Source organism: Rana temporaria, chromosome 2 (genome assembly GCF_905171775.1).
Source record: "Rana temporaria chromosome 2, aRanTem1.1, whole genome shotgun sequence".
NCBI lineage: Eukaryota > Metazoa > Chordata > Amphibia > Anura > Ranidae > Rana > Rana temporaria.
The window spans coordinates 501,458,857-501,481,373 of NC_053490.1; the positions used below are offsets into that span (position 1 = coordinate 501,458,857).

Below are 22,517 nucleotides of genomic sequence, written 5' to 3' on the forward strand. Positions count from 1 at the left end.
CATGTACGGTGAAAACGGTCCGACGGACCGGTTTCATCGTACATGTTTGCCCGTGTGTACCCGGCCTAAGAGTAACCAATTTTGGAAAGATTTTGGAAAGATACATATTGATCATCAAATTGTTACCTACATGGTCATCATTATATTAAAAGGTTAGAATACCTATAGCTGGATTCATAAAGACGTGCCTAACGTTAGGCAGGCGTAGCGTATCTCATATACGCTACGCCACCGTAAGTTAGAGAGGCAAGTGCTGTATTCACAAAGCACTTGCGTCCTAAGTTACGGCGGCGTAGCGTTAATGTGCCGGCGTAAGCGCGCCTAATTCAAATTGTGATGAGGTGGGCGTGTTTTATGCTAATGAATCGTGACCCGACGTGATTGACGTTTTGAACGAACGGCGCATGCGCCGTCCGTGGACGTATCCTAGTGCGCATGCTCCAAATTACGCCGCAAAGACTCATTGCTTTCGACGTGTACGTAAATTACGCCCAGCCCCATTCACAGACGACTTACGCAAACAACGTAAAAATTAAAAAATTAGACGCGGTTCCGACGTCCATACTTAACATTGGCTGCGCCATCTTTTTGGTGGAATATCTTTAGGCCTGAAAACGCCTTACGTAAACGGCATATCTTTACTGTGACGGGCAAGCGTACGTTCGTGAATAGGCGTATTTTGCCGATTTACGCATTCTAGGCGTAAGTCAGCGTACATGCCCCTAGCGGCCGGCGTAAATAGACAGCTAAGATACGACGGCGCCGGCGGTCGTATCTTAGCTAGATTTAAGTGTATCTCAATTTGAGAATACACTTAAATATAGGACGGCACAGATTCGCCGATACGCCAGCGTAACTCTAAGTGAATCTGGCTACTGGTCTACAAAGTCACGAGGCCTAGGAGGTGTTCCCATTACACCAGGATGGGAAGAAAGAAGAGCAGCTGGTTATCCCAAGACACTCCACCAGAAAGCACATTTTGGAACCTATTTTACTTCAAACCAACAATACAAAGAAAAATACTCAAGTATTGTGGCACCTGCCTTTACACGCACATGAAATTTAATGGCATCCCAGTCTTAGTCCGTAGGGTACAATATTGAGTTGGCCCACCCTTTGCAGCTATAACAGCTTCAACTCTTCTGGGAAGTCTGTCCACAAGGTTTAGGAGAGTGTCTATGGGAATGTTTGACCATTCTTCCAGAAGCACTTTTGTGAGACACGTTGTAACAGTAAGGGGCCATTCCCAAACTGTTCCCACAATATTGGGAGCATGTAAAAAAAGCAGTGCAGCGCTACAAACAGAATAATGAAAGTCCAAAACAGATGATCGGTCAGGGTGAAGAGAGGATAAATAAGGGTGACTTCTGAAACCTCAATAAGGTGATCGGATAAAAACTCCTTATACACAATAGACAAATATCCTTAGATAGAAGTACAAGCCGCTCACCTTAACAGATGGACCTGTGGGTGAGCAGCAGGTCAAAAGCGCTGTCCCTCTATTGAGGGGGTAATATAGGATGTTAACGGTGCCTCCTCAGTCGATCCTTTTCTCCAAACAGACTTTCAGTGACGGATGGTCATCCGATATACTCTCATGTAGATAGGTGGCATGAAAAAGTGTAAAGCAGACACATAGTGCTCTCCGTATGATAACCAAATCACAATATATTTATTAAAAATAGAGGTACTCACAAAAGAGGCACTATATCCTAGTGCATGGAATATGAGCACATAACAATAAAAGACCAGGTAGGTGGCTGTCCTGACATCAAAAAGAAACCCCCCCGCACGTGTATCGTCCCAAGGTACAGGACTGTACCTTGGGACGATACGCGTGCGGGGGGCTTTCACGTCGGGTCAAGCCTGTTTTACATAACACACGCCCACCTCTTCACAATTTGAATTAGGCGGGCTTACGCCGGCCTATTTACGCTACGCCGCCGCAACTTTTTTTTGAGAATATGGCACTTGCCTGTAAAACTTGCGGAGGCGTAACATAAATAGGATACGTTACGCCAGCACAAAGTTACGCGATTCTACGTGAATTGCATACCATAATCGCGCGCAGCTACCTCTATTTTCATTTACACATTATAATTCCCCTTCCACCAAATTATTTGGACCAGTGAAAAAAACATTAAGACATGGATGAGCAAGTTTGGGGTAAAGGAACTTGACTGGCCTGCACCTCAACCCGATAGAACACCTTTGCGAGGAATTACAGTGGAGACTGTGAGCCAGGCCTTCTCGTCCACATCTGCGCCTGGCCTCACAATTGTGCTTCTGGAAGAATGGTCAAACATTCCCATAGACACACCTAAACCATGTGGACATCCTTCCCATAAGAGTTGAAGCTGTTATAGCTGTAAAGAGCGGGCCAACCCAATATTGAACCCTACGGACCAAGACTGGGATGCCATTAAAGTTCATGTGCGTGTAAAGGCAGGCGTCCCAATAATTTTGGTAATTTAGGGCCAGATTCTTAGAGGAGATACGACGGCGTATCTCCAGATACTCCGTCGTATCTCTGCGTCCGGCCGGTCGTATCTATGCGCCTGATTCTTAGAATCAGTTACGCATAGATATCTATTAGATCCGACAGGCATAAGTCTCTTACACATCGGATCGTAACTGCATTTTTACGCTGACCGCTAGGGTCGTGTATGCTGATTTACGCGTCGAAATATGTAAATCAGCAAGATATGCAAATTCACGAACGTATGCCGGACCGACGCAGTACAGTTACGCCGTTTACGTTAGGCTTTTCCCGGCGTATAGTTACCCCTGCTATATGGTGGCGTAAGTGCGGCGTACCAATGTTAAGTATGGCCGTCGTTCCCGCGTCGAAATTTGAAAAAGTTACGTCGTTTGCTTAAGTCGTCCGTGAATGGGGCTGGACGTAATGTACGTTCATGTCGAAATCAATGACGTCCTTGCGGCGTACTTTGAAGCAATGCACACTGGGAAATTCCACGGACGGCGCATGCGCCGTTCGGGAAAAACGTCAATCACGTCGGGTCAAGCCTGTTTTACATAACACACGCCCACCTCTTCACAATTTGAATTAGGTGGGCTTACGCCGGCCTATTTACGCTACGCCGCCGCAACTTTTTTTTGAGAATACGGCACTTGCCTGTAAAAGTTGCGGAGGCGTAACGTAAATAGGATACGTTACGCCCGCACAAAGTTACGCGATTCTACGTGAATCTAGCCCATAGTGTATATCTGTAATAACAGCAACTCTAATCTAGCATCAGGATGCACAGATGACCATCTCTACTAGCCCTTACACATGTCACATGACTACATGCTTGGCTATAGCCACTCTCTCTATATTCCATCTGGTATCTCTTTAGGGGAAGTGGAACATAAAAGAACACTAATCAGCGGTGATGCTCAGAGACAATATATAAAGAGTAAACTGTGTTACAACACACCGGTGAATTGTCAGCAGCACAGATCAGAAGGGTCCCTCTACGGCTGTGTATTAAAGCCTCTGGCGCAGCATTATTAGCGAGATCAGTGTGTTGTCAGGGAACGCTGTCGCATTAAGTCCGCATCACTGCCAAGAACATGTTCTGAGCGAGAGCAAGCATCCTGCAGATGAGGCCATGCATCAGAGCCCACAACCCTCACTGTAAAAGAACACACGATTGTCTATGTGAGACCCCGGTGTCCAGGAATCATACACCTTCTACATCAGTGCCTGATAGAAATATGCTTCGTCAGGAACTACCAGATTCTTTTCATTCAGTATCACTTCACCACAATACAATGGACTTTACTGAAGACTTTAACCGCTTCAATACCGGGCACTTCCATCCCCTTCCTGCCCAGGACAATTTTCAGCTTTCAGCGCTGTCACACTTTGAACCCTTTCACACCGATATTTTTACCGCCGACGCTATGGGCGGATTTGTGGCACATTTCAGCCGCTAGCGTGGCGAAAAAGGGTTAAAACCGCCTGCATAGCCACGCTGTCCCATTGATTTCAATGGGCAGGAGCGGTAAACACACCGCTCCAAAGATGCGGCTAGCAGGACTTTTTTTACCGTCCTCTGGGCTTTCACACTGGAGACAATGGAGCAGCTGTTTGAGGGCGGATTGCAGGCGCTATTTTTAACGCCATAGTGCCTGCAATACGCCCTTAGGCCCTGTACAGACGAGCGGACAGTCCGCTCGGAGATTTCTGTCTGATGGTTGTACACACCATCAAACAGAAATCCCCTCGGACAGGATACGCGGTGACGTGCGCGGCCCTAGAAGGTCAATGCTTCCACGCATGCATCGAATCACTTCGACGCATGCGAGGGCTTTCGCGGCCGATCGGACATGTCCGGGGAGTCTGTACAGACGACCGAACATGTCCGACGGACAGGCTTCCCGTGGACATGTTTCTTAGCATGCTAAGAAACATTTGTCCGCTGGAAACTGTCCGATCCGCCGGAAAATTGTCCGGTCGGCCGTACACACGTCGGACCAGTTTCAGCAGACATGTTCGGTCGTGTGTACGGGGCCTTAGTGTGAAAGGGGTCTTAGAATGACAATTGCAGTCATGCAACGCTGTACCCAAATAAAAAAATTCACACAAATAGAGACTTTTGGTGGTATTTAATCACCACTGGGTTTACAAACAAAAAAAGACAGAAAATGTTGAAAAAAATATGTTTTAGTTTCTGTCCGAAAATGTTGTAAAATAAGTAATTTTTCTCTTTTACTGATGTGTGCGGATGAGGCGGCACTGATGGAGGAGGAACTTATAGGTGGCACTGATATGCAGCACTGATGGGAGGAACTAATCAGTAATGATCCGCCCGTGAACCTCCGCTTGCTCAGCGGGGATCGATCCGTTGATCCCCGCTGAGCCGGCGGATGACAGGGCAGTCCCTGCACACCGTGCAGGGACCGCCCTGTCTTTTCTCCGCTCTCCCCTATGGGGGGATCGGATGAACATGGACCGTCTGTCCGTGTTCACCCGATCCGATCCGCCAGACGGATGGAAAAGTAGGTTTTTCCTCCGTCACACTTTGGCGGATCTGAGCGGGTCGGATGTCAGCGTGCATGTCACCGCTGACATCCGCGGCTCCATAGAGGAGCACGGAGCACCCGTTCAGGTCCGCCTAAAAAACTGGCAGGCGGACCTGAACGGGCCTCCTGTGTGAAAGAGCCCTAAATCCCTGCTGTTTAAAGGTGTGGTAGTAGTAGCCACACAGGCTTTGTTTCACCGCACAAAGATCACTCCACAGACTATTCACACAGGTCTGGTTCCAGGTTGGAGCATCTCTCTTATGGCCCGTACACACGATCCGAATATCGTACGACGGATCGTACAACTTTTTTCGCTTAATAGTCGCAAGTAAAATGAAATAGGTTATTAAAGTCACGAAAATTCTCGTACGACCAAAAAAAATAATCGGAAGTGATGTCATGTGTTGTAATGTATTTGTATTGTATTTTCGGACGACAACTTTACTGACTAAACAAAAATCGTACGATCTGATATTGTACGAGGAAAATTTTCGGGCATGTCCGATCGAATAATATCGGATGAACTGTCGTGATCGGCTCTCGAAAGTAGTGTACCCACGATCCGAAAATCGTACGATTCTTCATCGGACGATCGTTTTCGTCCGATATTCGGATCGTGTGTACGGGCCATTAGCCTGCTGGGAGTTTTTGTAGAGGACCTAACGAGCCCACCTGATACAGCTGGGCTCATCAAGTCCTCCCAGCAGGATTTCCAGCACTCCCCCTAGAGGTATAAACTGGCATAAAGCCTGAACCTAGGTGATATATACATTGCAACCAGGGAATTTAACCTGCTTGCTGCCACAATATATATATATATATATATAAAAAACACACACCAACTTAAATGGTACATAATCCGTGAACATACACTATGTCCTTGTTCGTTTTCAGAGACCCATTATATATATATATATATATATTACATACACACACACACACAACACACACAGACAATGGGTAATTCGGCTGTCTCTTGCAAACTATGAAGTCATAATTCAGGAGGTTCTCGGATCGTCAATCATTAACAGTGGAAACCCCCTCCAATAAAGATTATGGTGCGGGCAGGAAAAAAAGACTATCATATAATATTCCGAAGCCTCCTGACTGCACGGAGACATTACAACATGCTGGAGAGCGGCCAAGAAAGTTTAACATCGGCACTGAAAGGTATTAGATACCCTCCAACTTGGCTACATATTTACAAAGCTCCATGCTTATCCCCGCTAGCATCTCGTTAGTGAACTGAAACTCAACTCTGCTGAAAAAACACGAGTTTATGAATATCATTAATTGCATTTAACTTGAGCTTTGATCATGAAATGGAAGGGACGGGGCTCCGAGTCTGCTTAAAACACAAACAGGCTCAGACAGATTTTTATTATATTAGCACATATTAATGAGGTTAAAGAAGAAAGATGAAAAAAGCCAGGACATTACAGGGAAATGACCAAAAACTGGCAATGGGACAGAAATGCTGGATACAGGCTTAATGATCTATGTACTGTATGTGATAAGCACGTTACATACCCACTGCTTGGACTCCATTAGATGATATCACTGGCACACCACCTGAAACAAAAAAAAAATACATTACAGAATTTGTGTCTTTGGTAAAAAAAAAGCACTTATGAAATATAGAAATTATTAGAAAAAGGTATGTACCAATCAAAACTGAAAACTAAAGTGAATGCTTTGAATTTACGCGGCGTATCTATGGATACGCCCGCTTAAATCGTTTCTGAATCTAGCCCAAGGTATTTAGATATGTGCACTGCCGAAAAAAAAATTGTTTTATTCTTTTTTGCTTTTTTCAAAAAATTCAGAAATTCAAAAATCGAACTTTTCATATTCTTGAATTTCTGAATTTTCTATTTTTTGGAATTTAAAAATTTTGCATTTTTTGAAAATCTGAAAATTCAAACAAACTGTAAAAAAAGAAAGAAAATCAGTAAAATTCGAAATAACTAATAACTATTAAATTATAGGTACAGTAAAACCTTGGATTGCGAGCATAATTCGTTCCAGAAACATGCTTGTAATCCAAAGCACTTGTATATTAAAGCATTTTTTTTACAGTGTAAAAAAAAGGAGAGGCACCACTAAGGCCCCGTACACACGGTCGGACAAAACCGATGAGAATGGTCCGACGGACTGTTTTCATCGGTTCACTGCTGAAGTGGCCTGATGGTCTGATGTGCGTACACACTATCAGTTCAAAATCCGATCGGGTCAGAACGCGGTGACGTAAAACACATGCTTCCAATGCTTCCAAGCATGCGTCGACTTGATTCTGAGCATGCGCGGGTTTTGAACCGATGCTTTTCTGTACTAACCATCGGTTTGGTCCGATGGGGCAGCGGTCCATCGGTTTGGTTTTGAAGCATGTTTTAAAATTTTGGACCGAAGGAAAACAGACCGATAGCCTATACACACGGTCGGTTTGGTCCGATGAAAATGAACTTCGGTTCATTCTCATCGGACCAAACCGACCGTGTGTACAGGGCATAAGTGTTGCAATAATTTTCTAAATGTTGTACCTCCATTAAATGTAACCATATTGCTACACTTAGAGGCTCCTCTCTTCTCTTTTATACTCAGTTGTGACATGACACTACTCTTATATGAAGACATTGTTTGTATATCAAGGCAAAATGTATTAAAACATTTTGCCTGTCTTGCAAAACGCTCTAAAACAAGTTACTCTCAAACCAAGGTTTTACTGTATTGGAATTTCCTTTCAAATTTGGCTCTTAGTAAATGTAACAAATACAAATTTATCTGAAGTTACAAATTATCATAAATAACGAATGCCGCATCTAAATTTCGAAAATTCTACATTTCGGAAATTCTACATTTCAGAAATTCTACATTTCGAAATTCTACATTTCGGATATTAAAAATTTGTAAAAAAAACACATTTTTAACTAAACGAATTGCACATGTCAAATGGTATTAATAAGAGCTATTTTACCTAAGGGAAGTTCCCAAAACCTGGCCCATTGGAGGGACTTGAGGACGGAGGTTGAGAACCACGAATCTAAACAAACTCTGGATGCTCCAACAGGAGACAGTAAACTCACTAAGTTTTGAAGGATCAAGGAGAAATCCCTAAAGCATGTTCCTTTAAAACCATGTCAGCAATAGCAGCCTCCATAATCCTAATCCTTTTAAAGGTGAACATGTCAGGTTGGTTTCCTAGTCTTTCCAGAAAGCCACCAAAGTTTGGTTCTCAAAGTAACACCCATCATGGAGAGGCCAGGTGCAGTGTGGTGTGGCGGGTAGTTAAACACACAGAGGCCAGGTTAAAGTGGTTGTAAACCCTTACAGACCAATTTCACCTACAGGTAAGCCTAGATTAAGGCTTACCTGAAGGTGCTGGAAATATCTGCTAGACCTCCACGGTTTAGGAGATATTTACAATTATCCGTAAGGCAATGTCCAACGCGCATGCGCCGGTGTATTCGGTGCATGCGCACTCTAGGAAGAGGCACGCTGTGCAGTTTCAAGCTGGGGTCATGCCGTGACTGGCGGCTCCCGCGTACATGCTCGGGAGTGACGTCACGTGACTCCGGCCAGTCACAGAGCCAGAGTTTGCGGTCCCGGAAGGAAGAGGGGTGAAGAATGGACGCTTCCAGACAGCGAGGAAATCGGGGACATCGCTTCGGCTTTGGTTTCAGGTAAGTGACACATAATGGGCTACTATGCAATGCATAGTAGCCCATTATGCTTTACCTTGGCAGGGAGATAAAGAGGAAGTAAAACCCATCAGGGTTTACTTCCTCTTTAAGCGATAGCAATAAATTGTAGGGAGGTCCTACTGTAACAGCAGTCTGTAGACTGTAAGATGCACACAGCATCTGCAGCGAGGAGCAGAATGCGGCCTGGCTATTCCACACCAAAAGGGGAGGCTTCCTAAAGCGAGATAGACAGTCCCTGCACTGTCCCTACTGCTCTGGAACCTTTTCCTTCCTCCAAGTACTGTCCCTCCAGATGGAAACCTGTCTCTACACTAGCCACTCGCATAAAGCCTTAAAATAGACTCTGCCTGCCCCAAGAGGGCCGCTGAGGCCACATGGGGCACCAACGTCCAATCAAAGAGCTGTCACCTTGTGACCGTAGGAAGTAATAGAGAAACCAAGTTCTAAAACACTTCCTTCCCCTCCTGTATTGCTGCTTCAGTGGAGCGTCACCTGCAGTGGGGGGTACAGACTGCACCTGCCTACATTGCGTAGCCACCTCCATCCAAAAACTGGCAACATTTAAGGGTTTATCCAGACAGCGCTGTGGTGGACGTGCTAAAATGAAAATTTTATTTTATGTTATGATTAGAATCACTAAAATATTTCTCTTTCCTATATTCCTTATACTGTTTGTTTTTATACGCATTATGCATATGTATGTATGTATGGGTATGATCAATAAGTGTTTGTTTTCCTTAAAAGAGCTTATATCAGGAATACTATATGATGGTTTTTAAAGTTACCATTTGAAGTGGAGATACAAAGGAGAGCTGTTTGTTCAGAAGCCATTTCCTCTCCATTTTTCCCTCATGTTACAAATGTGTTCAGCCCTTCCCCCCCACTGCATTCCTAGATGGCTTTTATTCCAAAACCCCCTTCTCGTTCCTTGCTCTGTATGGACTCAGTTGTAAGAGGAAAACCACCCCTTCCCCCCTGTGTGAAGCTTGTGGAGGAAACTTGCTGAGCTGACAATGAACTTTTATGTCACGTGGACTTATAAAGAGGATGTGTGTGCAGCTTCCCTGGAATGGACTTGTGAGAAGAAACCATCCCTTATATGGACTGACCAATGAGAAGCTTCATGCCAAGGGCAAGCCACACAGGGGAGGAGGGTAGAGTGGGTGTGTCTGTATAATGTGAACCAATCAATGCATGTTTTGTGATTCTATGCTTTTAATAAAGCTGTGGGGGCCATAGCTCAGGCTCTCTCTTGGCTGTTGAACGTTGGAAGGTGAGCATGTGAAATCTTTTTGTCTGTAGATTGCATAGTAATTTGAAACAGGCGGTAGAATGGGTTTCCTCCCTGAGAAATTGTGTCAGGAAAATAATTAGTCCACATCAGCGCCCCTTTAAGTAAAAATTGGTGCCACTTACTATTGATTTTCTTTTATTGTAATTGCAATGCATTTAAGACGTGATCAAAAGGTATTACAAGACACATAACTGAAGTGGACAGTATCGTGGCACAATCATAAGAAATAAGCCATTATAATGCTCCACTAAATTCTCTCTCCTGCCCCGGGACTCTCAAGTGTCTCCACTGAATGGCGAGACGTTGACAAGCAACATGGGGTAAAAATCACGCCCAGGGGAGAGCGTGTAAATTGCAACATTCCAGAGGAAAAAACAACTATCAGAACAAACAACAAGAAGACAATGTTTTGGATAATCTGCGCTCATGCATGGCAAGTTTCATTTCTCCTGAGCTGTGAGCAAGTGACCTAGATTTTATTGGCCATGTTTCCATAATGGAACATAATTAAAAGCAACCAGACGCTTTCCTAGCCTAACAGAAGCTAAAAACCGCCAAGACATTTCTAGAGGTATATGTACACAGAAAGAGCAAAAACCAACATGAACTGCACAGACTGGACAAATCCCAGGAGCAATGAGAAACCCACACAAAATTAAAGCTGGTGCCCAATGTAGACCTATTTCTATTGCAGCTGGAAGCCCATTTCTCCTGGATATTGAAATCACATTCAAGGTAATTGAACAACAGCACTGTGCCAGGCCGTATACACTACCTGGGTGACTGCTGCTGTACAGGTATAAAGGGGAGGGAATATAAAGACAGATTTAGGTACTTACACTGGAAAAGATCTTCAGAAACGCATGGTTACCCAACAGACCCAAGAAGGGGCTGGAGTTTAAAAGTGACAGTTATTTAGTTGTATCCCTATTATAACTGCCGGTATTAACCCAGATCACAATTTGGGCCTCTGTTCCAGCCATGGCTGTACTGTGAGTAACCACTATTGTTGTCTGGGGTGCCGTTACCACCCCAGGCCAAGGGTGGCAGAAGTCAAGTCAAGGTGTTTTGGGTGTTCCCCTTCGGCAGCCAATCAGTGTGGGTTGATCGTCCCGCTATGCATGCTGGGGAGGAGTACTTAACCACATGACCACCGGGCCAATTTTGGCAATTCCCTCCTTCATGTAAAAATCACAATTTTTTTGCTAGAAAATTTATCAGAACCCCCAAACATTATATATTTTTTTTAGCAGACACCCTAGGGAATAAAATGTCGGTCATTGAAACTTTTTTTCTTGCACGGTATATGCGCAATAATTTTTCAAACGCCTTTTTTGGGGGAAAAAAAAAACGGTTTCATGAATTAGAAAATAACAAAACAGTAAAGTTAGCCCAATTTTTTTGTATAATGTGAAAGATGATGTTACGCTGAGTAAATAGATACCTAACATGTCACGCTTTAAAATTGCGCACACTCATGGAATGGCGCCAAACTTCGGTACCTAAAAATCTCCATAGGCGATGCTTTATTTTTTTTTACAGGTTACTATTTTCATATTACAGGGGAGGTCTGGTGCTAGAATTGTTGCACATGCTCTAACGCACGCGACGATACCTCACATGTGGGGTTTAAACGGCGTTTACATATGTGGGCGGGACTTGCATGCGTGTTCGCTTCTGAGCGCGAGCTACCGGGGACAGGGGTGTTTTAAAATAATTATTTTTTTCATTTAATTTTACTTCATTTTTTTATTTTTACACTTTTTTTAAAAAAAATTTTTTTGGATCACATGTAAACATCCCTTGTAATAGGAATCAGTGTGACAGGTCCTCTTTATGGAGAGATGTAGGGTCAATAAGACCCCACATCTCTCCTAAAGGCTTACAAGCATGAGATCGTGTAAAAAAATTCACCGATCTCATGCCGACAGCCGCGATTGCGGCTTTGTTTACTTCCGGTTACCGGGCGTGATGTCATAACCTCGCGCCCGGACCTCCGACGGTCATAGAGATGACTGGTTACCATCTGGTCACCAGTCATCTCTATGCTTCCCAGCCAGCGCCGGCTGATTCGCTCTCCGGGCCCCTGATGGCATGGGAGAGCCCGGAGAAGCACCGGATGGCGGTGAGAGGGGGGGGATGTTCCCTCCCGTTGCCTATAGAACGATCAAGTGACGGAACTGCCGCTTTGATCTTATCGTGCAGAGAATCGGTGGCTGAAGACGGTGATATCTGCATCATGCAGATGTCACTACACAAAGTCTAGGACGTCCATGGACGTCCTTGGTTGTCAAGTGGTTAAGAGACAGACGCCATTGGACCGGGGTCGTCGATCCTTGGTCTGTCGTCCCACCACCCCCGTGAGTGGCCCTCCTGGCCGGGGGTGCGTGTTCAAGTGTTCCTGGCCCCGGGATCACGTTGGTCCAGGGTTGTGATCTACTAAGTAGGCCCGGTAGTCAGACTGGATCTACGTTTGCAGAGTGGTCCAGTGCTGTCTGTCCTGAAGGGAGGAAGCCACTCGATGAAGAACCTGTCTTGGAGAGCACTGAGCAACGAGGCTGGTATCTCAGGAGAGGCCTTGAACTTCATCGAAGGACACAACATTGCTGAAAGGCTGAATGATGGTTGCCTGTCAGTTCTAAGTTCACAAGAAGTTAAAATCGGGAGAGATCCGGGTGCTGAATCCTGTGTTGAGAGGATTTTGGACCGAGCATACCTCCATCTGTGGGAAGGTCTGTGGCAGAGACTTGACCAAATTTTCCGTGTGCCATCCCGGCTGCTAGGCTAGTGAGAGAGGCCTATCCGGGTGCGCAATACCCACTCTGGCTAGAGTGGCGACGAAAGCTGTGTTGCTGGAAGGAGGAGTATTTCCGGACAGAAGTTGTGCACCTGAACCCATTACCTGTTACCCTTCCACCTATTCAACTACTTATTTTATTCTTTTACCAAGTTCAGCAAATAAATCAAAGAAAAAGAAGTCTAATGCCGCGTACACGCGATTATTAAAAAATTTCATTTAAAATGATCGTGTGTGGGCTTCACATCATTTTTCGGGTTCTGAAAAACGACAACATTTTTTTTCGCTTTAAACGCTGCCGTTTTTCGGGTTGTAAAAAATGATCGTGTGTGGGCTAAAACAACATTAAAAACCCGCGCATGCTCAGAAGCAAGATATGAGACGGGAGCGCTCGTTCTGATAAAACTACCATTTGTAATGGAGTAAGCACATTCATCACGCTGTAACAGACAGAAAAGCGCGAATCGTCTTTTACTAACAGGAAATCAGCTAAAGCAGCCCCAAGGGTGGCGTCATCCGCATTGGAACTTCCCCTTTATAGTGCCGTCCTACGTGTTGTACGTCACCGCGCTTTGCTAGAGCATTTTTTAAAAACGATAGTGTGTGGGCAACGTCGTTTTAATGATGAAGTTGGAAAAAATGTTTGTTCTACGTTTTTTTCATGCCGAAAAATGATCGTGTGTACGGCATAAGTGTTGACATTGAACTTTTTCTCAACTGTCATCTGATACCCTAGACGACGAGGAAATAGAGGTAACATGCCACCCAAAACAATCCAGCAGCTCTTCCGGGGTAGTGCTACACTTATATTTCCCCATTCCCTTTATATATTTTTGCAGCTTCAAAGCTGCAAGACTTTAACATTCCAAATGTTTGCACCCATGGAGAACTATTGCCCCCAATGGAAAGATTCTGTTTGCCCTCATGGCCGACTATTGTTAAGAAATTGTAGAAAATCGAAATTTTTACAGTTGTCATCAGAACAAGAGTAAGACCCGATACACATTATACTGTGGTGACCGGGGAGGGTGAGTCCCACGGCCACACACATGCGCTTGATGGTTAGCTACTTGGTTCTTGGGGCTAGGAGCCCAGGGTCAGGTGGTATTAACCCTTAGTGAGGGCCAGATGGTATTAACCCTCTCTGTCACGTGACGCCACTGTAGTCTTGGTATACCCCGGGAAACTACAGCTCCGGGGGCCTCCGTATCCCCGCTAGTTAGGATGGTAATAACACAGTCCACAACAGGGGGTTAAAACAACAAAGGCTTTACTGGCATGAAGGCAGGTGTCAAAATCTTCACAGCTTTAAACAGAGTGTCAAAATGTTCTGCAGGCAGTCTCTGGATCACACAGCTGATAATGCTTGAGCTTAGTTGATCATATACTGTATATACTCGGCTGCAAAAGCCGGATAGTAATTCAGGGCCTATGCTTAACTAGGCTGAAAAATAGTTACACTTACTGAAGTGTCTGTAGACTTGAGGCTTTTCGCCGGAATAACGGATTGATCCGATAAATGAGCTGAAGTACTGGTTCTGTAATGTTTAGGGATACTCCACTCTTTGCTGTATTTTATCCTGGAGGCTTCAGGCCTGCACTGCTTTTCTGACTGTGTGTTGCTCTGCTCTGCCAGGAACTGAGGGAAGCATTAGACTGGCTTAAACAGGAAGTACAATCCCTTATAAGGGCCTGTTTAGACTGAAACCATTGGTTGAGAGCTGTGGATCATAGAGACTGACTTGTAGGATAACACAACACAATAAGGTCTTATCTAGCATTTAATCCTCCTAACTTCTTAAAGCTATACACACCTAATAAACGTATTATCAACCATAACAGTATAAATCACATCATAACTAGCTGAGTCCCTGCAGGGGAGACCCCACAAGGCGAGGGCCTCAATCTGACAGGGCCTACAGCAAATACCTGTACTGGGACACCACAATACAACCTTAGTTGTCCGATTTCCTTTAGATTTACCAAAACCATGTATTGCAAGGGACTGCCTGATTGCATACAAATTGAAACTCTATGGCCTGGTACACACGATAGGATTGATCCGCGGATACGGTCCGCCGGACCGTATCCGCGGATAAATCCTCTGGCGGATTTGGATCCGTTGGCATGTACTCACCATCGGATCCAAATCTGCGCGGAATTCAACCACGGTGACGTGTCGCACCGTCGCCGCGATGATGATGCGGCGACGTGCGCGACGCTGTCATATAAGGAAATCCACGCATGCGTCGAATCATTACGACGCATGCGAGGGACGGGTTGGGACGGATCGATCCGGTGAGTCTGTACAGACCACCGTATCGATCCGCTGGAGCCGATTCCAGCGGATAGATTTGTTAGCATGCTTACAAATTTTTATCTGCTGGAATTCGGAAATATCCACGGATAAATATCCGCTGGAACGTACACACCAGGGGATCTATCCGCTGAAACCGATCCGCTGAGATTTTTCAGCGGATGGATCCTCTCGTGTGAACGGGGCCATACAAATCTATCCGCTGGAATCGGCTCCAGCGGATCGATCGGTGGTCTGTACAGACTCACCGGATCGATCCGTCCGAACCCGTCCCTCGCATGCGTCGTAATGATTCGACACATGCGTGGATTTCCTTATATGACAGCGTCGCGCATGTCGCCGCGTCATCATCGCGGCGACAGCGCGACACGTCACCACGGTTGAATTCCGCGCAGATTTGGATCCGATGGTGAATACATGCCAACGGATCCAAATCCGCCAGAGGATTTATCCGCGGATACGGTCCGGCGGACCGTATCCGCGGATCAATCCTATCGTGTGTACCAGGCCTAAGGCCCCGTACACACGAGAGGATCGATCCGCTGGAATTGATCCGCGGACCGGTTTCAGCGGATAGATCCCCTGGTGTGTACAATCCAGCGGATCTTTTTCCGCGGATTTTTGTCCCCGGGGATGGATTTCCAGCGGATCAAAATTTCTTGACATGCTAAGAAATCGATCCGCTGGAATCCATTCCAACGGATTGATCCGCTGGTCTGTACAGACTCACCGGATCAATCCGTCCGAATCCATCCCCCGCATGCCTCGTAATGATTCGACGCATGCGTGGAAGTCCTTATATCACAGCGTCGCGCACGTCGCCGCGTCATCATCGCGGCGACGGCGCGACACGTCACCGCGGACGGAATTCCGCGGGGATTTTGATCTCATGGTTAGTACAACCATGAGATCAAAATCCGAGAGAGGATTTATCCGCGGAAACGGTCCCCGTTTCTCGTGTGTACTAGGCCTTAAGGTTTGACCTCATATTATATGGTTTTGGTAAATCTGAAGGAAAAAAAAAAATCTACAGAAAATTGTATAGTGTGTATCCAGCTTAAAGGGGGAAATATTAAATTTTTGGGTTACCTGTGGGTCTAGGAGGGAATTTTTCCTCAATTTGTTGCGTCTTGAGAACAAGAAACGGCAGGGAATTCCCAAATTGGACACAGATGGAAAATACCCATTTAAAGATATGTAGCACCCTCTAGTGTGCTAGAATAGGTTAATGGTTAGTGTAGTGTAATGCCAGGCCTGGTTTGAATCTGGCTCAGGGTTGAGTGACTCTGGGTCAGGGTTGAGTGACTCAGGGAGGCTGGATGACTCAACAAGCACCACCTCTGGTAATTCGTGTAATTTCTTCAGTGTTGTCACATGAAAAGATAAAATAAAATATTTACAAAAATATGAGGGGTTACTCATTTTTGTGAGATACTGTATTGTCTGGACTCTGGATGGCTTATGGTTTATTACTTATATGTATGTGAGCTTTAGGCTGCATTCACACCTGGGCGTAGCGTTTTGCAGCGTTTATCGTGATTTGCCGCGTTAAAACGCAGCTTTTTTTACCGCGATTTGCCGCGACAAAACGCAGCGATTTTTACCGCGATTTGCCGCGACAAAACGCTGCGTTTTTTACCGCGATTTTTTACAGGTCTAGGGTCACCAATGTAAAACGCCCAAACGCCCAAATTCGAGCGACAAAAAAGGGTCCAGAACTTGTTTGGGCTTCAGGCGTTCGGCGCCAGGACCTTTTGTAGTGGAGATGTGAACCATCTCCATAGAGAATAATGTATTTTTTCCCCTCTAGCGATTTGGGGCGTGGCGCTTCAGGCGACAAAACGCTCAGGTGTTAATGCAGCCTTAAAAGTTATACAGTGTGATATAACCCTTTACAAAATGCATCTTAATTTTAATGCAGCTTCGTACACCAGTAAGTAAGAAAAGCTCCAGACAATAAATAACTTACACTGCATGAAAAACAGCGAGGAGGCCTATGGAAGAAGGAAAAGGAGCAAGACACGAAGTTCAGATGTGAACTTTGATGAAACAAAAGGGACTTGTATGAGGCCGATATCACAGCTGGCTCCTAATTGAATTTCATCTTAAATTAATTTGAGAAACAGTACGCCGTTCTTTGCTTTGATTGATTTTCCAGATTCAGCTTTTGCTTTCATACTTCTACACAGAGTGGATTCCCAACATCTTTTCTCTGTTTAATTGTAAAAAAAGAAATACTTAAGCCTCACATTTTGGACCACCTCTGGATCTCCAGATGCTCAGAAATCACAAGTCCCAAAATACCTTTATAGCTCACTAGTGGATAAGCCGAGTATATAGTTCCTCCTTGTAGGCAGAGTCCAATAGACACCTGCATCAAGGCCGGTACCTGCAAAGCTGCATGGGGAATGAGGAGATCCCAAAGCTCTCTCAGGTTATGAAGAAATAATTATTTCACGTGTTCACAACTGAGGCATTGGGATACCATAAAATAAATTAAATAAATTGTTTTAAACAGAAATTTGTCTGAAATTCCATTGCATATGCTGCAGTGACACATTAAAAGTTTCTGAAAACCCCAACAATGAAGAACCTCTTATTTGGTCAACTTTGTTCTCCCTGTACACGCTATCGGATATCCGATGAAGCTGACTTTCATCAGTCTTGCCTACACACTATTAGCTAGATTCACAGAGATTGGCCCAACTTTGCGGCGGCGTAGCTTAGCGTGTTTAGGCTACGCCGCCGTAAGTTAGCGAGGCAAGTACTTGATTCTCAAAGTACTTGCCTGCTAAGTTACGGCAGCGTAGCCTAAAGCGGGTGGGCATAAGGGCGCCTAATTCAAATCTGTCTGAAGGGGCGTGTTTTATGGTAATGAGGCTTGACCCGACGTGATTGACGTTTATTTTTAACTGCGCATGCGCCGGGCGCCTACATTTCCCAGTGTGCATTGCGGCTAAGTACGCCGCACGGGCCTATTGATTTTGACGTGGACGTAAACGACGTAAATCCCTATTCACGGACGACTTACGCAAACGACGTAAAAATTTCGAATTTCGACGCGGGAACGGCGGCCATACTTAAACATTGGCAACGCCACCTAGGGCCCAGCTTTAACTTTAGGCGGCCTATCTCTTACGGAAACGGCGTAAATGTACTGCGTCGGCCATGCGTACGTTCGTGAATCGGCGTATCTACTAATTTACATATTCTACGCCGACCGCAATGGAAGCGCCACCTAGTGGCCAGCCTCAATATTGCAACCTAAGATAGGACGGCGCAAGCCGTCGTATCTTAGATATGTTTAAGCGTATCTCTGTTTGAGAATACACTTAAACATAAGTCGGCGTAGATTCTGAGTTAGGTCGGCTTATCTGTAGATAAGCCAGCCTAACTCTTTCTGAATCTAGCTATATCACTCAAAAATCTGACCGCGTCCAACGCGCAGGGCCGTCTTTAATATGGTTTGGGCCCAGGGCAAACATTTTTTTTGGGCCCCCCTCCAGCTTATTTTGGGCCTGGCTGGTTCACATGTATGTTTTGGCGGTCCTCATTTGTGCAGGTACAGCAGCCCATTGATTTGAATGGGCTGCCATGCCTTTGTTTCCTGCAGAAAAAGGTGCATTCAGCATTTTAAAAATACAGTTGCCTTGAAATCCATTCTGCTTTTGCACCATGCTACTTACCTGCAGTTCTTGCACACACAAACGCACTGTGTTTTTAAAGCGTGACCTAAACATCTAAAAATGCAGCAAGTTTGACAGTGCGGGAACTGCAGATAAGTCACAGCAGACAGCAGAATGGACAGACAGTGCTGTATTTCAGTGCTTGATGGGCATAGGCGTGCCGTGTGCGCAGCCTATTACATGAGGCATGCGCTTTTCTTTGCAGGAAACGCAGGCATGGCGGCCCATTCAAATGAATGGGCTGCTGTGCCTGCGCAAATGTGGGCCGCCAAAACACATACATGTGAACCAGCCAGGCCCAAAATAAGCCCATCAAGCAGTTAAATACAGACAGTAATGTCATCTGCTCTGAGGCTTTACTCAGCCTGGACTGCAGGTCTGGTCTGTTATTTAAAAAGTTCCTCTATTTTACACATGGCATGGCATGGGGTCTCATGGTGCTAAAGCAGAATGGACAGACTGTGCTGTGACCCCATGCCATGCCATGTGTAAAATAGAGGAACTTTTTAAAACACTGACCAGACCTGCAGTGAATCATCAAATATTATAAAGACTTTGGGCACACTCTACAGAAAACTTCAATTTACAATATAGATTAGCAAACAGTGACATACCTTGAGGAGCAGGACATGAAGAAGTCAGCCTCAGGAAGAGCAAACTGGGGATGTTATAAAATCACATTCTAATTCACTTTTATATGCAAGCAGCACCCAGTGGCAGGAAGGGAGAAGTGTGCATCTAAAGGGAAGCCAGGGGTGCTGTACATTTTAAAACACTGGGAAGGGAAGCAGTACTGTCACTGGCTGCGTGCCGCTGATGATTTTCAGCCTGATTTGTGGGCAGCACAGGGGCTTAACGGGAGGCAGGGCCGCCATCAGGAATTATGAGGCCACTTACACAGCTTCAGGCATGGGCCCCCTGGAGCAGAGAACCGGGATGGGGGGGGTGCTGCCGCCTAAAATTAATAAAGCAGGGGGGGGGCTGCCGCAAATTTAGAAGCGGGGGGCCATTTACAAAAAAAGAAATAAAGAAAGAAATAAAGAAAAATATATATAAAAAAGGGGTGTAGCCATCCGGGGCCCTGGGGACCTCTGGGCCCTTTAATAAAAAGAAAAAAGAAATAAAAAATATATATAAAAAATATATTTTAAAAAGGGGGTTGCCATCTGGGGCCCTGGGGACCTCTGGGCCCTTTAATATTTTTTTTTTAATAAAAATAAATTACAAAAAAAGGGGGTTGCCATCCGGGACCTCTGGGCCCTTTAATAAAAATATATATATAAGAAACATTTATAAAAAAAAAGGGGGGGTTGCCATCCAGGGCCCTGGGGACCTCTGGGCCCTTAAATAAAAAAATAAATAAAAAAATATATAAACAAAAATAAAAAAATAAACATTTATAAAAAAAATAAAGGGTGTTTACCACATGGGGCCCTGGGGAACTCTGAGCCCTTTAATAAAAAAAAAAGAATTATATATATATATATATATATATATATATATATATATATATATAAAAAGAAAAAAAAGAAATAAAATATATAAAAAAAATGTTTTTTATAAAAAATAAGGGGGGTTGCCATCCGGGGCCCTGGGTCCTATAATAATAATAATAAACATTTATATATATATATAATATATATATATATATATATATATATATATATATATATATATATATATATATTTTATATATATATATATATATATATATATATATATATATATATATATATTTTATATATATATATATAAATAAAAAGATTTTTTTATAAAAAAGGGGGGTTGTCATCCGGGGCCCTGGGGAACTATGGCCCCTGGGGACCCCCAGACCTCTAAAAAAAATTGTCCCTTTAATAAAAAATAAAATAAAAATATATTAAAAATTGTCCGTTTAATAAAAATATATAATTTTTTTTTTTTATTTATTTAAAAATAAATAAAAAAAGGGGGGTTGCCATCTGGGGCCCTGGGGTCCTCCGGGCCCCTGGGGGCCTCCGGACCCCTAAAAAAAAAAAAAAAAAAAAAAAAAAAATGTTTTTTTTTTTTTTTTTCAAAGGGGGTTTGCTTTGGGCCCCCAACAGTGACAGGGCCCAGGGCACCTTCCCCATTTGCCCTGCGGTAAAGACGGCCCTGCCAACGCGGTGACGTAAAACACTACGACGTGCTGAGAAAAATGAAGATCAATGCTTCCGAGCATGCGTCGACTTGATTCTGAGCATGCGTGGATTTTTGACCAATGGACTTCCACACAGACGGTCGTTTTTTCCCTTTAGGTTTTTTATCCATAGGAGAATTTTAAAACATGTTCTATTTTTTTTCACCGATGGAAAACAAACCAATCGTGTGTACAGAGCTTTAATCTTTCATAGCCGGGGAGAGGAAGTCCATTAAAAATGTTCGTCGGCTTCCACTGTTAACAGTGACCGGGGAACTGACAGCGATGGTGACTGAACTGGGGGTACCAAGTAAACTGGTACAAAAGGATGCCGGCTGTCCTAAAGTCTTGTTTGTCTGTTGACTTCCTATGGGACTTTTCTTAAATTACAATTCCTAGATATCTCCGGCGACTACAGAACCAGGCCTCTGTTCCTAAGAGGAGGAAAGGCGCAAGGTTCTGTAGTCCTCCCATTTTATTGTCCCAATACAGTATGGTAAATGAGCATGGTCTCTCTAAGGCACATGTGTGAAACACAAGGCCCATGGGCTGAATCCAGTCTGCCAGGCCATTTCATGAGACCCGCGCAATTCTCCGGCAGCTGCCTCACCCCCTCATCTCCGCACCCACCTTTTCTCAGTAGTCAGCAGCAGAGAAGAGGGCAGAACTCCACTGCCAGATCTGGAGCTTCTCTGTGCAGCCGTGGAAAGGCTCATCTCTGCCCCCCATCTCAGCAATTGGCAGCAGAGGGGAGGACAAAACTCCTCTGCCAGATCCTGCACTTCTCCATGCAGCCGCGCAGAGGCTCATCTCTGCATCACCGTTTCACCAATCGGCAGCAGAGAGGAGGACAGAACTCCTCCTACAGATTCTGCACCTTTCTATGCAGCCACAGCACCCCCTCGTTTCTGCCTCCCCTTGATCCCAGCATTCAGCAGATTCAGGCAGTTGACTCCTCTGGTCTTCTACCCTTTCTGCTTTTCAGCTTCACCCCCAGCTTCTTCCCTGCAGCAGCAGAAGGTAATTTTACCAGAAGTGGGAGCGGGTACCTGTCAAAACCAGGAACCCCCTCACAAAAAGGGCCAAATGTTAAAGAGAAGAAGGGGAGGGGTGGAGGATGTAAATAAGCAGAACTTTCCCATTTTGGGTGAAGTTCCTTCTTAAGGCAAATGCTTGTGGTGCCCTGGAAGTCTCTCTCCCCTTTGTTGGGCCCCTTTCACACTGAGGAGTATTTCAGGCGTTTTAGCGGTAAAAATAGCGCATAAATAACGCCTAAGACACTCCTGCCCCAGCATTCTCATTGTGAAAGCCCGAGGGCTTTCACACTGAGGCGATGCGCTGGCGGGAGAAAAAAAAAATCTCCTGCAAGCAGCATCTTAGGAGCGGTGTGTATACCGCTCCTTCACATTGAGAACAATGTGACACCACGGTAATGCCGCCGGCAATGCGCCTCTGCACTCTGCAGAGGCGCATTTCCAGCGGTATTAACCCTTTTTCGGCCACTAGCGGGGGTTAATACCACACCGCTAGCTG

At 44.9% G+C, this 22,517-nt stretch overlaps 1 protein-coding gene across 1 annotated transcript in view; it reads right to left on the reverse strand.

Annotated features, from left to right (window-relative positions):
- The window catches only part of TIAM1 (TIAM Rac1 associated GEF 1), a 569,717-nt gene that overhangs the window by 439,468 nt on the left and 107,732 nt on the right, over positions 1–22,517 (reverse strand). Inside the window, exon 2 of the mRNA XM_040338862.1 lies at positions 6,562–6,603. The gene's annotated coding sequence lies outside the window, so the exon portion shown is untranslated. The remainder of the gene's footprint in view (positions 1–6,561; positions 6,604–22,517) is intronic.